The following is a 14,240-nucleotide window of genomic DNA, read 5'->3' on the forward strand; positions in this document are numbered from 1 at the left end:
TCATCATTATTGTTTTGTGTTATTATTATTGATTCTCTTAATTCTGTAACTAGGCTAGTGCAGTTATCTTGGCTGTGTGCTTTCTGAATGATAAGTAGTGTCACCTACCTAGCTTTGCAGAAGGGGAAGAGAAACATAAGGAAAAAGTTCTTTTATGCTTTGGAGGTGGAGGAGTCTGTCTGGCTCTGCAGAGACCCAGGAGCCCTGTGGGTGTCTTCCTGCAGCCATGCTGCTAAAGCAGTTGCTGTTATGTGTCCACATAGCTCTGTGTGAAGAAAATGGGGCTGGCTATGCAAGGCAGGGTACAAGGTATGCTCAGCTGAAGCATTTGTAGTTTGTTCACCTCTTGTTGCACTTCCCAAACGCTGAGACCAGACTCAGTGCACCTGTGGGCAAGATGTAAAAGAGGAATGAGATAGGATGACTCTAAGCAGAGGGTTTCTCATGGCCAGATTGCTGGTAGTGGGGGAGGAGAACAGGGGACGTTTAATTCCACTCACTGTAGCTTTTCCAAATGCAGGAGGGACTCCCCAGCCATTTTAGTCCCTGTACAAAGTTTGGGGGTCTAGCAGTGGCTCTAAACACATGCTGTTTTCATAGGTTGCAATCTTCTAACAATTTATTAAGTGGCAGATTTACTTGCAGCAACATAGATATGATTGCCAAAGAACATAATTTGGCATCCCGCACTGAGGACTCTTGGTTTTAATGTCTCTGCTATTCAGTACCACTCTACTGTCACATCACGAAAGCCCTTCAGTAACTGCTTGCACAGTTTGGAGCCACTCTGAACCAACTGAGTAAGAAATCATCCACGAAATGCTGCGTGTATGCTTAAAGCATCAAAGTCTGTTCAGGAAATTAAACAGCCCATGGGCTTTGCTGGGTTTATTCTTTTTGTTTGGTTTTGTGTGGGTTTTTGGCTTTTTGTTGTGTGGTGTTTTTGGTTTTGTTGGTTTTTTTTGTTTTTGGTTTTTTTAAACCAAAAAGCAAGTTGTCTTAGGAAACTAACACAGTTATCCCCAAATCATCTGTGGTTTAGCAACAAAAAGAGATGACAAGCCAAATTATGCTTGCTTTTTTTCCTATTAACACAAGCAAAGTGCCTAACCACAACACTCAACTATGTGTTTATTTGGTTGCTTCAAAATGACATGTGACAGAAAGCAAAGTCTATATGCAACCATTTACCAATTCTACCGTTGGATTTAATAAATGCTATTTGAGCTTATATTCCCGTGCTGGCTTCTTTTGGGGAATTGACCACCACTGTGAAATCTGAAAGTTCAAGAGAAGAAACTATGAAAGGGAATATCTAATTTCTTTACTCTAGCTGCTGTTTTATTGCCTCAATTAATCTACATTTGCAAGTCCCTCAATTTATGGAAAATTATTGGAGTGGCAGTGTGCACTATGCATAGCTGAAAGCTGGATTTTAATAAATGTGGGCTATTTAGTACATAGACATAGGCTGGCCTTTGAAATCCATCAAGGTTTGTCCAGCCTGCTCTGAATAATTTTAAGAAATCGGTGCATAATTAATAAAAAATGCTATCAGATCTTTTGCCTGTGGGCTATCATCCTTATTTCCAGCAAATGTGAGGTTTATACAACAGTCTGGGTTAAAATTTCTGAACTTGTCCCCCTCCTTTAGACTGGCTCTGCTTGCACACTAGTATGGTTTATCTCTGCAAAATATAAATTGATAAACAGAAAACAGTTGTTCAATAGTATACCTGAACTAGAAATAAAATTATTTATATAATGCATCTAGGGGTGGTAAGTGTCAGGAATGTACTTCAAACAATGTGCCTTGGCTCAAATTCTGATTTCTGTTTGCTGAAGTAAAACTGCAGCCTGAAAAAACTATCTGAAGGATTTGATCCAGGATGTTGTCCTCATCACTAAAAGCTTGGGTGGAATACTAACTTATATCAAATTTATAATTAGGTAATTTGTCATCAGGCCTTGAGTGTTATAGTCACCGTGGTGAGTTAGCACTGACTATTAACTGGACTTTATTCTCTGGGTAAATGCTCTTGGCAGGTCTGTGTGCTGGCCTAGCCATTGTCTGCCCAAGGAGAGCTTTTGTAAGCGTGCGGTGTGACATGAAAAGTGTCTGGGAGGCACTCAGTTGCAGTGGGGCGAGTGTCTCACTGTACTAATAGCTGGATAACGAGGTTTCCACAACTTTGTGGGACACATTCTGGCTTGAATCACCTTGTACCTATTCACATTCAGCTAATGCTTACTGAAAATAGTTAACTAGCATTGTACCCTACTCCTTTTGTAGAGAGGGGTGTGTGTCGGGGGGTGAATTTTAAAGGATCTCTTGAAAGTCATGAGATGCAGAGAACATGGCAGTGAGGAGGAAGGAAGTTTCAGCTAAAGGTACCTCATGGGGAGCGTGTGGACAGGCTTGTCTGGATTGTAGACCAGATGAGGAAACAGGGCTGGCGTTCCCTCTGATTCAGTAAAGGACTGAACCTTATTTACCCTGCTCTAAATATTTGATTACGTCCACTTAATAATAGACTAATCGTAGTTCTTTTTATTCGTACAACTTGAAATGCTCTATAGAAATGGTCAGAATGGGGAAGGAAGAGCAGGAAAGAGGTATTTACTTCTGTATAGCTACAAAAATTCCCTTTTCGGATATATAATATGTAAATATAGCTTAGATATACAAAGTCATATAGCAATATGAATACATTATAAAAATATATAAATATGTATAAAAATACAGACTCCATTTGTCATAGTGAAGCAGACAATTGTATTTACTGACATCTATTAAAAAAACCCAAACAGTTATTTTGGGCCCACTTCCTGCTTAAAACCTCTACCTTTGGGACAGCTTGTCCTAATGTCACCAGGTTAATTTGATACCTGCCGAGTTTTCCCGTCCGTATTTTTTTTCCTCACTATCTTGATGTGCTGTTCTGGTTGTTAATCTTGCTGAGTCATTTTTTAGTTAATTACAGAAAGGAATGTATCTAACTGTGGAATATCTGGAAGTGAAATAAAGCTAACTCTGATGCTGGAGAGAGCTGTTGCCCAGCCCCGCTGGCTGCGTCCACAGCGTTGTACTGGGCCCAGCCAGGTGTCCTCCTTGCTAACAGGCCTGGGGCCCAGATTTCCCCTGCCTGTGACTTAAATTTCCACATCATTATTAGAGAGAGGCTTCTGCCGTACTTCTGAGGCTCAGTAGGAAGTGACTGTGCTCAAGTAAAAGCAATCAGATGTTTTTATCTGGAAACTCCTCTCATTGCCTCCATGGTGGGTTTTATCCTTCTGCTTCAGTGCCTGGCCTCCCTTCAGCAGCTGAGGGATGGATCAGGATATTTTCCATAGGTAGTGCCACTGATTTCAGTTAGACCATCTGAAAGTGAGTATAGACTTTGCATGACAGAGTATTTAAAAAAAAAAAAAAAGTTATTGTATAAATGTGTATTTAAAAAAGGCCCCAGTCACAAACCCTTAACAGCTGATAGAGCCCATAAAAGTAAAGGGGGGGGAGGGGATGTCAAGCCAAGATGACTCTCCATGAATCTCCCACTTAACATTACATCTCCTCATTTCCAATTAGAAGCACATAGGCCACCAATAGCTTTCTAACCTATCATGTAATCTTAGCTTTGTAGGTGTCTACTTCAAAAGCATAATTTTAACCCCCGCTTCTCCTGTTCTGGTGCCTCAGGATGTTGGTGACTGAGCGACCTTTTCCAGATTTGCACTGTAAAGCTGTTAGTGGCTGGTGGTATGTGCCTTTACTTGCCTTTTTCTTCTGTTTTTTTTGAATCTGGTTTTTTCCAATGTCTATAACTGGCACAGCAAAAGGCGGACTCCGCTCCCACACGGGTGACTGCCCATCCAGGAGCAGAGTCTGCCTTTCCCTCTGGACAAGGTCATCTCCAGAGGATTAAAGCACTGAGTGGCCCACATTAAGCTGCTCTCCAAATTGTAAAATCGTTTGTTTACCGTTTACCAGCTATCTGCAAAGCCTCTATTAACCTGTAGAAACAGGCAGAGATATTTTGCAAGTAGGAGAGGAAATTTTATGCCACTGGTCTTGACCAAGAACTATGATTTTATTTAAATTAGTTTGCCTTTTTACCCCCCTTCTATGACTTCTCTCCCATGCTTTGCTCAGACTGCATTGCCTTTCTCACTGGTTATAAAACCCGACACATATTATGCCTGAAAACAACACTGGCAAAGTGTATCATGTTAGCTGCACCACCAAATAAAACATACCTTAATATTTTATGTTTTTAATCAAAGTTTAGTGGTTAAAATGTCAGCCTTGTAGCTCGTTAAGCTCTTCAAGGGTTCAGAGTTTATAGGAAAAAGATGATGAATTTCTTCTTGATTAAAAATGAACTATTTCAGCCTTGGAAATTGCTCCTTAATTAAAAAGTAAATCATATTATATGTTCACCATGATGAACTGATAATAATTGGAAATTATTATTTTATTACCTTACATATCAATAAAATGGCATAGTATTTGTGAGTGGGAAATCAAAAATAACCTTAAAATTCTGTCTCGGTGGAAGGCTCTAATGTATATAAGTGTAGGCATTACTTTTGTGTCTATTGTGGCTTAATGCTTTTATTATCTTGAATGTCATATAGAAATAAAAAATTATTTTCCATCACATTTTAAATATTATTCTGTAATAAACCTTGACTGTGCCATTAAATCTTCAGGAGCTATTAACTGCTTTTACAGTAACTGAATTTACATTTGGGCATACTGTAGCTGTTAGCTCAAGTACAGGACATTTGGGGGTTGGCCTTAACTCCATAATAAAAGATATTTGCTCTTTTCTCAGTATTATATATTGTCCAGCCTGCAAATGAGGTGATAGTGCAGAGCTGTATCAGTGCAATGCATACAGGTGTGGTAGGACTGCTAGTCTTTCACCAGTTATTCATTCCAAAGCAATTTTGAGGGCTGTTCAAAAGCGTTTAGCCTTAGCTGTCTGAGCTTGTGGATCAGCCTTGTATGTAAGCAAGAAGACTTACACAAATATGGAGATGTGTTATGCAGTCAAATTGGAGAATATTGTTCTGTAATATTTGGAAGTGGGTATTATGAGAACCCGAACCTGAGTGTGGAGTAAAACTACCTGTCTACCCAAGTAGAGTTAGGGATATGGAATTTATTCAGCTAAATGAGGTTTCAGAATCAGGGGACTTCTTGGTGCAAATGATGCACATCAGGGGAGATGACCCAATTTTGCTTAGTAGGAGGTTTGGATAATAAGAATCCAGATAAACAAGTCCCCAGTGCACTATGTATTGTATTTAAATACAAACTTGTGTCCCTACCACGTTTTTTAAATAACTGCTGCTTGTACTAATTATCAAAATGACAAGGTTTCTGTATGGCAAAAAAGCATTTCCTTCTACGCTCCCTTCTTTGTTCTGTTGTGAAGTCGTCATGATCAAAACTTACGGGATTACAGGTGGTTTTGGGAGTAAGAGTGAAGTCCTAAACCTTGTATCCTAATTTCATTGTGGAACAAAGAACAAGGTAAAACCTGGTCTAGGAGAGACAAGTTGTTGTTCATAAAACTTTCCATAATTAGCAAACACAACGGGGATAAAGGAAATTGGGCACTGTAAATTGCTTTTTGTTTCAACTTTCTCTTTATTCAAGCTTGTCCTAGCGTGGTATCCATTCTTTCAGTGTGAATTTTCATTAGTGATGCCAAGAGATTTCAACAGAACTAAATGGTAACTTTTTAGTGTCTCTCAAGCTCAAACCAATTTTTCAGTCTTCTGAATTTGGTCAAAATATTCCCTTTCAGGGGCTTCTCATGGCTTGTGAAGAAAAACAATCTGATCCCTGTCCTGATAAGTGTGTCATCATAATTTCACCAACAGCAAGCCTGCTGAAACATACTCAGAAGCCGAAAACCGAACTCACAGGTAGTACTGTCAGATGCAATGTTGTGCTTGTATGAACTTACGTAGGTAAAATCAACTGAGAAGTGATGTGTTGTAACTTGAATTCTATCGTCTAAAAAGGATTTTTTTCCTACTTGAAAGAAGTTGGTTTCTTAATTTTTTTTTTTTTGTTTTCCTTTTATAGCAGAGTAAGGAGAAAGTATGTATCTGTGATGCAGGATAGTCATGGTATAGTAAAGAACTGTTGAAGCTGCACAGTGTTTTAATAAATTTGTGTTCCAGTCCTAGGGATATTTGAAGTAGAATCTTGGTCACAGTGGCCTTAGGAAAAAGCGAGTGTCAGATGCAATTAGGCTATTTCCCATTTAGCAGAATTATTGCCTCACTTCTACTGCACCTTAATATTCAAGCATCCTTGGTGACTGCTCACTGTATGTGGGGGATGGGGTAAAGCTAATAGAGGAGTACAAATGGAAATACACTGACCGCATTCAGCCTTTCCCAAAGCACTCTTCATGCTTGGGAGCTCGAGCAAGGAGAGCTCTGCAGGACCTCTTCTTCCTCCTGTCACATCAAGCTGGACCATGCCACTTCAGAGAGATAAACTGATCTCATGAGATCGCACTCGTCTGCATGCAGGGGTAGGCTTTTCCCCCGGGACAGAAAGGGTGGAGAAGCAGGGAGCTGGATGGTTTGGTTCTGCAGCATCTGACGTGGAGCACTCCCTGTCACTAATACTGTGTCTGTACCAAAAGTCACACATGTCAGGTGACGATCCCAGAAATACCATCCAAAGCCAACACCAATGTTGTTATTTTCCAGTTTGTCTGCACCTAGTGCTCTCTCTTCTTCAGTGTCCCCAACGTCCTAACTGTGCAATGAGTTGCTCCCCTATGCCTTTTGAATATTTTTGAAATCCAGTATCTCAGTTGTTGGTTTGGAAACTGAATAGCTGAAAACTTAAACTATTGAAAAACTAGACTAAAACTATTGAACTCTACTGATCTGTCAACTTTTATGTAGTTCCAGTGGATAGCCTGTATGATCTAAATGACATTAAATTATACTTTTTTGCATTGATGAAAGGAATCTCAGCATTCATTTTACATATGTTTGTTACCCATTCAGATGCTATTGAGTGTTTAGTAGCTTAGGAATGGCTGAATTAAGCTCAGTTGGGCATGCTGTGTGTTCTGTTTCATAGCTATGTGTCAGCTAATGGAGTAAAACTCAAACTGACTTCAATATGAACAAGATTCTGACTCTGTATTAATACGATAGACTTAGGTAGTGGTGGCAACTGCCCTGGTTGATATCACATAAGCAGCTCTTTTGCTCTGCTGGTTTCTGCTAGCTATAACATTCTGACCTTTTAAACTTCAAGGTCAAAATTTTCCAGATGTCTCCCTGATTTACTTAAGCTTATTCACAATTTAAATATGAAAAGTATTTGCCAACAATTTTGGAGAAAGAATAATAAAAGATGTTTACTCCATTACGCACACGCATCAGTATCTGCATTGCTTATCTCTTTATCTGCAACTCTAATGTTTTAAGGCTGTAGGCATTTTTGGGTTTTAATTCTTCTGTGCAGATATGTGCCTTTGAGTGTCCTGGTGAATATCTCTTCTAAGTAAGACTGAGACACTAAAAATGCTGTTTGAGTATGCCCTGCATAAATTCACTTGTAGTTTTGTAGCATTATTAAGAGTGAAGGGGGGATTTACTATCATTTACTAAGCAACTAAGGAAACTTTAGGTTTTTTGTTATCATGGCTTGCGGTAGTGTGCCCTCTGTCCCAGGAGATACAGATACATTCAGAATATTGTAAAGTATGCAAGAAGAGGGAGGCGCTAAGAAGTCTAAAAGGCCCATAGCTTGGTTAGCACATCTGCTGTGCTAAAGGCATTACGTGTAGGGTGATAGTGGTAGGATGCTAGTATATTCTTGCCATATCTTTGTCATTAATCTAATATGAGTTATGGATCCAAGATGCTAATCCCCCAGGATTAGCACACCTGGCTTCACCATGCCTTTAGGATAGTAGGCCACTTCCTTCTAGCGTTTCAAGGAATGAAGCCAAGGAATTCCTGGGGAAGATGTGGGTCCCTCCCCTACTGGTGAATGGCGTCATGTGAATAGAAACCATAGCTGCTTTTGCTGAGGGAGCTTGTGACCTCAGATTTGTTCTGGAAATAATAAGATGACATCCCTTCTGAAAGGTGAAAATCATGTGATTGGTCTTTGAGAATGACGATTATTCTGTGGTCTCTGTGTAGAATATTAAGCTTTTGTTTATGAGGGATAAAGAAACATAAAACTTGTATTTAACCCTCCTCAAAAAACTGCTCTGATTCACGTGTCTGGCTTTTTCATGTAGGTTGTTTGGAAAAGTAACAAATATAACCTCATGCTCTGTGCACCTGTATTTCCTGAAGGGCCAGCTTAACAGTTCTGATTCAAAAATGAATTTATTTGTGAAGTCTCAGGAAAGTAATTCTTTACCTAAAATTTTATTTTGGGAGGCTCTATGCCATTCTCCAGGCAAAACAGAAAGCTTTAGGCCTTATTTTAAACATAACAATCAATGTGTTCTACATTGTTGTATGTTTAATGTCTGCATAATGTAAAAAGGCTGAAAAACTAGGGCTACATCCTTCACTGGGTTATTTGACGCATTTCTTGCCTCAGCACTCCCATTGCTTTAACTGAGAAAGTCAGTACAGAGGTCCTTCTGTGGTGCAAGTTCAGTTCCAGTAAAGTAAAAAGCTTATATGTGATATCAGCATCTATATCGTATCTTCTTCTGCTTCTTGCATGGATTGCATTGGCCACTGATAATATTTCTTGGCACCTCTTGCGCCTGTCCATTTTATTATTGTTTAGAAATAAGGAAACAACAGTATTACTCCCCCCTTGCCCTCAGATTTCACTCTCAAACTACTTTGATTTATTCCTAAATTAAGCTAGTGCCACCGTCCCTTTCAGGCATCACATAAACCTACACAATGAATGCAACGTGGCATTTATCTGCTTGTTACTCAGGTAAGCTTACTGCAGAATTTGTGGTCTAGTTGCTATGTTTAATGTGCTTCCTTGTTTTTTACCAAGACACTTTTATCAAATTTGAGCACTCATTCAGAATATGAATTGGTGGGTTTAGGTACTAATGATAAAGTGTGTGCTTTGATCTCATCGTTTAAATATTCACAGCCTTTTAATGCTTGGAGTTTTAATCGCTGGTCAGTACTGACATAGTTGGTGATTTATGATTAAGAATGCAGCCAATTCTGCATTAAAATTCATTTCTACATAGATACTTTTAAAATAATCCCCTTAAACTATTGGGTTTGCCATTACTTGCAAAGGTACCCAGAGTGATTGTAGGGTAATTTGTGTGCACAATATTCTCTTCATACAGCAACTTTCCACGTAATAGAAGCAAATCTTATGACAGCTGTAGTCATTTAAGAGTGAAGACAGTTTCTTACATAAAGCATAAATTTTGTGTTTTAAATGCTGAGTAGCTTTCTATGTGGTTTATTTGTGGAGTTTTTTTACCAGCTAAAAATGTAAGCTACTACATAAATATTTATTCAGGCTTAGTTGCAAAGTGGCAGAGCAATGTGTCATGTACAGTACTTTATTGATGGAATAATCTGATTGAGGTCTATAGGGAAACTGACGATGAAAGGAATTGTTTCAATGCTAGCACAACTTCCAAGGGGATTTCAAGCACTTACTGTCTTTTCAGCCATAGCTACGTAACACGGCATATACATAAGTTAACTATGGAGATGCGTTATCTTTCAGTTTTGCTATTTTTGATGGTATTTCTGCCCTCTTGTAAGATGTTCAGGAATGTGCAAAATTTCCAGGTTCTTTTCTGAACAAATCTAGAAGTCTGGGAAATCCATGTGTGTCTCAATGTAATGAGTAAGAGTTTGATCTCTGTCGTGAGCTTTCTGCTTCATTTATCACTTTCACATTTCAGTCTCTCATACGCAGTGGATCTGTGTCTGATATTTAAAACCAAAACATCTCGCTGGGAGACATAAAAGGAATAAATTAAATGTCTTGTTATTGCTCTGTACAAACTATGTCTGTGATGGGTTGTAGATAACTCTTTTACTTTCTTTAGCTCTTCTCTTAAAGAGCGCTTCATAAATGTAGGTACTGCAAAACAAGGGAAGGGTAATCTCTTCTGGTGTGAAGCTGGGGTACTGGGATCTAGCGTTTCAAGTGTTCTCTGCCTAGTTCCGCCACAAATTATTGGTGGATTGTGATCAAATAATTGCAACTATACTTAATTTCATATAAATAGTGGGGACTTTTACATGAATATAACAATTTGACAGTTCAACTGTGACAATCTGTGCTTGAAGAACTCTGAAATCATGGAGTAAAAGCCTTTACATAAATTCAAATGGCGAGAAGGATGATTTATTAACAGACCTTTTCAGCGTAAATTTGAGGCAGGTGTATGCCTAGCTACATAAAGCGATTCATGGGCTGCCATAATGACTTGATGGCTGGTACGTATGAGGTTTATGGTAATACCTCAAAACTACTGTACCACATAACCCACGTACATGGACTCAACTCTGTTTCCATCTTCTTCTTTAATTATTCATTCCATTTAAAAAATTACTTTTTTTGCAAAGCAATGTTTAAGTATATCTTTATTTTCTGATTAACATTGTAGCACAGCTTTTTCTTTGACTGCAAATAGTAAGGAAATCAAAAGAAGCACTGACTGCATAGAATCTGAAATAAAATATTCCAAAAAACTTAGTGTTTCAGTATGTCACTTATGCCAAGATATCTGATAGAGTGATCTGGCCTGTTAAAATGACAAATACAGCTCTGAGTTAAGAGGTTCACCACTTTTTTGAATTATCCAGGGATGAATAACTTAGGAAAAAAATGAATATGAAAGAATGGTAGTACTGAAAGATCTCTAGGTCACAAAGCAGGTAGGAGGGTTCCGTACACATATACTTCCTATTTATGAGTGTCTTAATTATCTGAGAGGAGGAGTTGCATGCCTGAGTCCATGCACTCTGAATTATTTTCTGTCATGGAACAGTCAATTTTATGATCAACTGTCTGTCCTGTCTCCAAAGTAGGTAGCAAGATATGAGAGGATTTTCATGTGTAATCCAAACTCTCCTATCTGGGTCACTACATTCGTGATAGTTGCATCTTTCCTGGGTTAATTTGGCTGGGAATTGCTACCACTGACAAGATAAACTAGTGCTGGATAATCTTGCAGCACTTATGAAAGTCTTTTCTGACATCAGACGCTTTTTTTTTTTCTTTCCCACAGGCAAATGCACCTTTTAATACATGAGATTATTTACAGAATCTGCGACACTCCTGGATTCTGCTCACAGAATGAAAAGGTGGAAAAGCACCTACAAAGCAGCTGTTGAATAAACAGCCCGTTTCACCCTTCAGAGTGGTGAGGAGCACCCTCCTGCTGCTTCAATGGAAAGCACGATGGAGGGACAAAGCTTGCAGAAAGAAATAATCAGCTCTTGGCTAGCTGAGATAGAGAACCCTGTTATCCTTGTAAGGCTGTAACAGTAGCAAAGGGTGTTGATCCTTTCATCCTGCAGCTTTAACATGGTTACTATCAAGAGCTCTGCAAATACTTGAGACAAAACTGACCTTTGGGCTTGGAAGAGCCTGGGGGTTCTGGACTTTCTTGATTGTGGAAAAAATGTAAAAGAAAAGTCAGCATTGGTCTGATAGATTGGTCCGTCACTCTAGCCTTTTAAAGATCACCTGGGGAAAAAACAGTCAAATCAGCTGGTCTGGAAGAAGCAAGTGCTAAAACTCTGTAAGGAGAAAACTTTTACATAAACTTTTTTTTTTTTTAAAAGCTTTATGACATAAAACTTGCAGGTGATCTGAAGTAGCAGGAAACAAATGGAAGAGAAAGCTCTTGTAAAGTGAGAGAGTTTCTGAACCTGTCCAGCGTGAATTCCCTTCCTGCTGACTTGTGGGATCTGTGTCTCCTTCAATCTTATTCTTTGCTGTTTCAGAAGATACTGTTCCACAGGCAGGTAAGCTTGCTTTTCTTTACTCCTAATCTGTAGCAGTTCATGAGAACTTAAGAAGTGTGTTGGTGGTTAGCGGTGAGGTTTGGTTTTGTTTTTCCGCTAGTATTTGGAGTTATGCCTTTATAAAAATTGTGGCTAGTCTGCAACTTTTCAAAAGTTTGTGGGTATCCTGATTGATGCTTCCTTGAGATGTGTTATAGCAAAGCCAAATAATCACGAACAGTACATACTGAATGTGCAGGTATTAAAAATCTTTTTGAGTTCATATATGGTAGATGCTGCAGTGTAACCACCTGGTGGAGACATTACAAGGACCGATTAATGGTACAGATTTTTAGACCAGAATCTGTTACTTCTGTGTCTTGCACACTGTTCTGTGGTGGAAATGTTTCACAGGCCATAAAGCTGTCCCTTCTGCCAGCTGCAACTTTTGAAAAATCATAGCTTGCTGGAGCCTTGACTCTGTTGTCGCTGGAGGATGTGTCCCACATTTCAGATCTGTTTCGATGTTGCAGTTCCATTGAAAATGTGTACTCTAGAATGAGGGCTCTGTTAAAACTTGGATGTATCTGGAGTCTTTATCTGTTTGGTATGACCCGCAACACAAAGTGAATATAGTACCTAAGCAAAACATCAGTGAAATTACTTGGTGGCTCTTTGATAGCTTGGCTGAGAAAAAATAACCCTTTGCTGAATATGTGTATGCAGATGCCAAAGATGTCCTCTGAGATTTGGAGGATAAAACAATAGGTGGGATGGAAATGGTCTTCCTCTTCTCTCCCTTTCAAAAATAGATATTTTGACTGGGGCAGATATACTTCTTGTATCACTAAACGTGATGTGCTGAGTGTCAGTGAGAGGGATGCTTTATTTAAAGTAGTGTTTCATAAAAAAGATTAATTTCTCAGAGGCAAAAAGCAAAGCTTCCTGAAAGAACTGTGATGTTGATCCAATTCCATTACTTTCAAGTTTTTGATGCCTGCTGGAGCATAATGTTGCCTCAGAAGCAAAAGGAAGGGACTTTCTCACAGATTGTAAAGAAGTTGTGACATTTCTCAGATTCATAATAGTTTCTCAGAAGTTCCAGCATTAACTCTTTTATACTATCATACATCTGAACTGAAAAACCCCTTTGTTCCCTATACCAGTTATCTTTTTAGGGTTGATCAATTGCTACAGTTCATGCATACCACAAGCTCTCGATTCCTAGGAATGTGTTTAGCTTTGCTATGTTCTGTCTGTACAAAAATTTCAGCTCAGCCTTTCCTAGTTTTAATTATTGTCTTTTGCTCAAATTAATGGGTTTTGCAGTAGCATGGCTGATATTAATGCAATTAAAACATTTAAGTATAGAGGAGCTGATATTCCAGAAAATGTTTAAGCAAGCTGAGAAGGGAGGCTGATATTTACTCTTCTAGTAATAGAATAGAGATATGGTATTTCATTGTAGGTTCAGTAGTAATTATTTACACTGATGAATAGAGAAATGGAGCAAAACGTTCTGCCCCAGGCTTTTACTGTAACTTGTTTGAGGCTGAGCAAAATAACTAATGTTTCTTTTTCATGAAGAGGAATGCAGATGATGTGACAAAATGTGACTGGGCAATAAGGTTGTGACAAGATCCTATCTGTGAGGAAACCAGCAGAAATCAGGGTAGGATGTTCCCCAGAGGGCCAACCAGTGCAGCTCTGCTGGCTTCCAAAGGCACGAATCTGTGCAGGAAGTGTGATGATCTGGCCCTGGGCTACTGAAATACGTTCTTAAAAGAATGATCCTTATTTTCTTCTTTCATGAGAAAATCATTCTTCTACAGAAATTTCTATTGTTTTGATGTCAGAAAACAAGGTCGTTTTGAGTAACACTAATATTTAGTACCCCAAAGAGTCTGTTGTAACAAACAGGTGAGGCTTTTACATGCTTCCAGGGAAAACTTAATGAGTGGAAGAATAATGTGGAGGAGGAAGAGTGTTGCTCCTTACCAAGGCAAGTCAGATGTTGCTGCTTTGGCATTGGGATGTTGCATGAGGCCACAGACTGAGGCACAGAGGTGCCTGAGCTAGTGGAGCTCTGCACTGTAGAAGTGGAGAAGCAGTATGCAGCTAAGTTAAGAACTCTCTGCAGAGCTTACTGGTTTTGGTGTGGATTTCTATGGCACTGCTAATGCTGGTGCCTGAACTTCAGTGCACTGCTTTGTGGATGCAGAATATCACCGCTAACACTGAGGTCAGACTGGAAGATTTCAAATCTGTAT

Source organism: Gymnogyps californianus, chromosome 3 (genome assembly GCF_018139145.2).
Source record: "Gymnogyps californianus isolate 813 chromosome 3, ASM1813914v2, whole genome shotgun sequence".
NCBI lineage: Eukaryota > Metazoa > Chordata > Aves > Accipitriformes > Cathartidae > Gymnogyps > Gymnogyps californianus.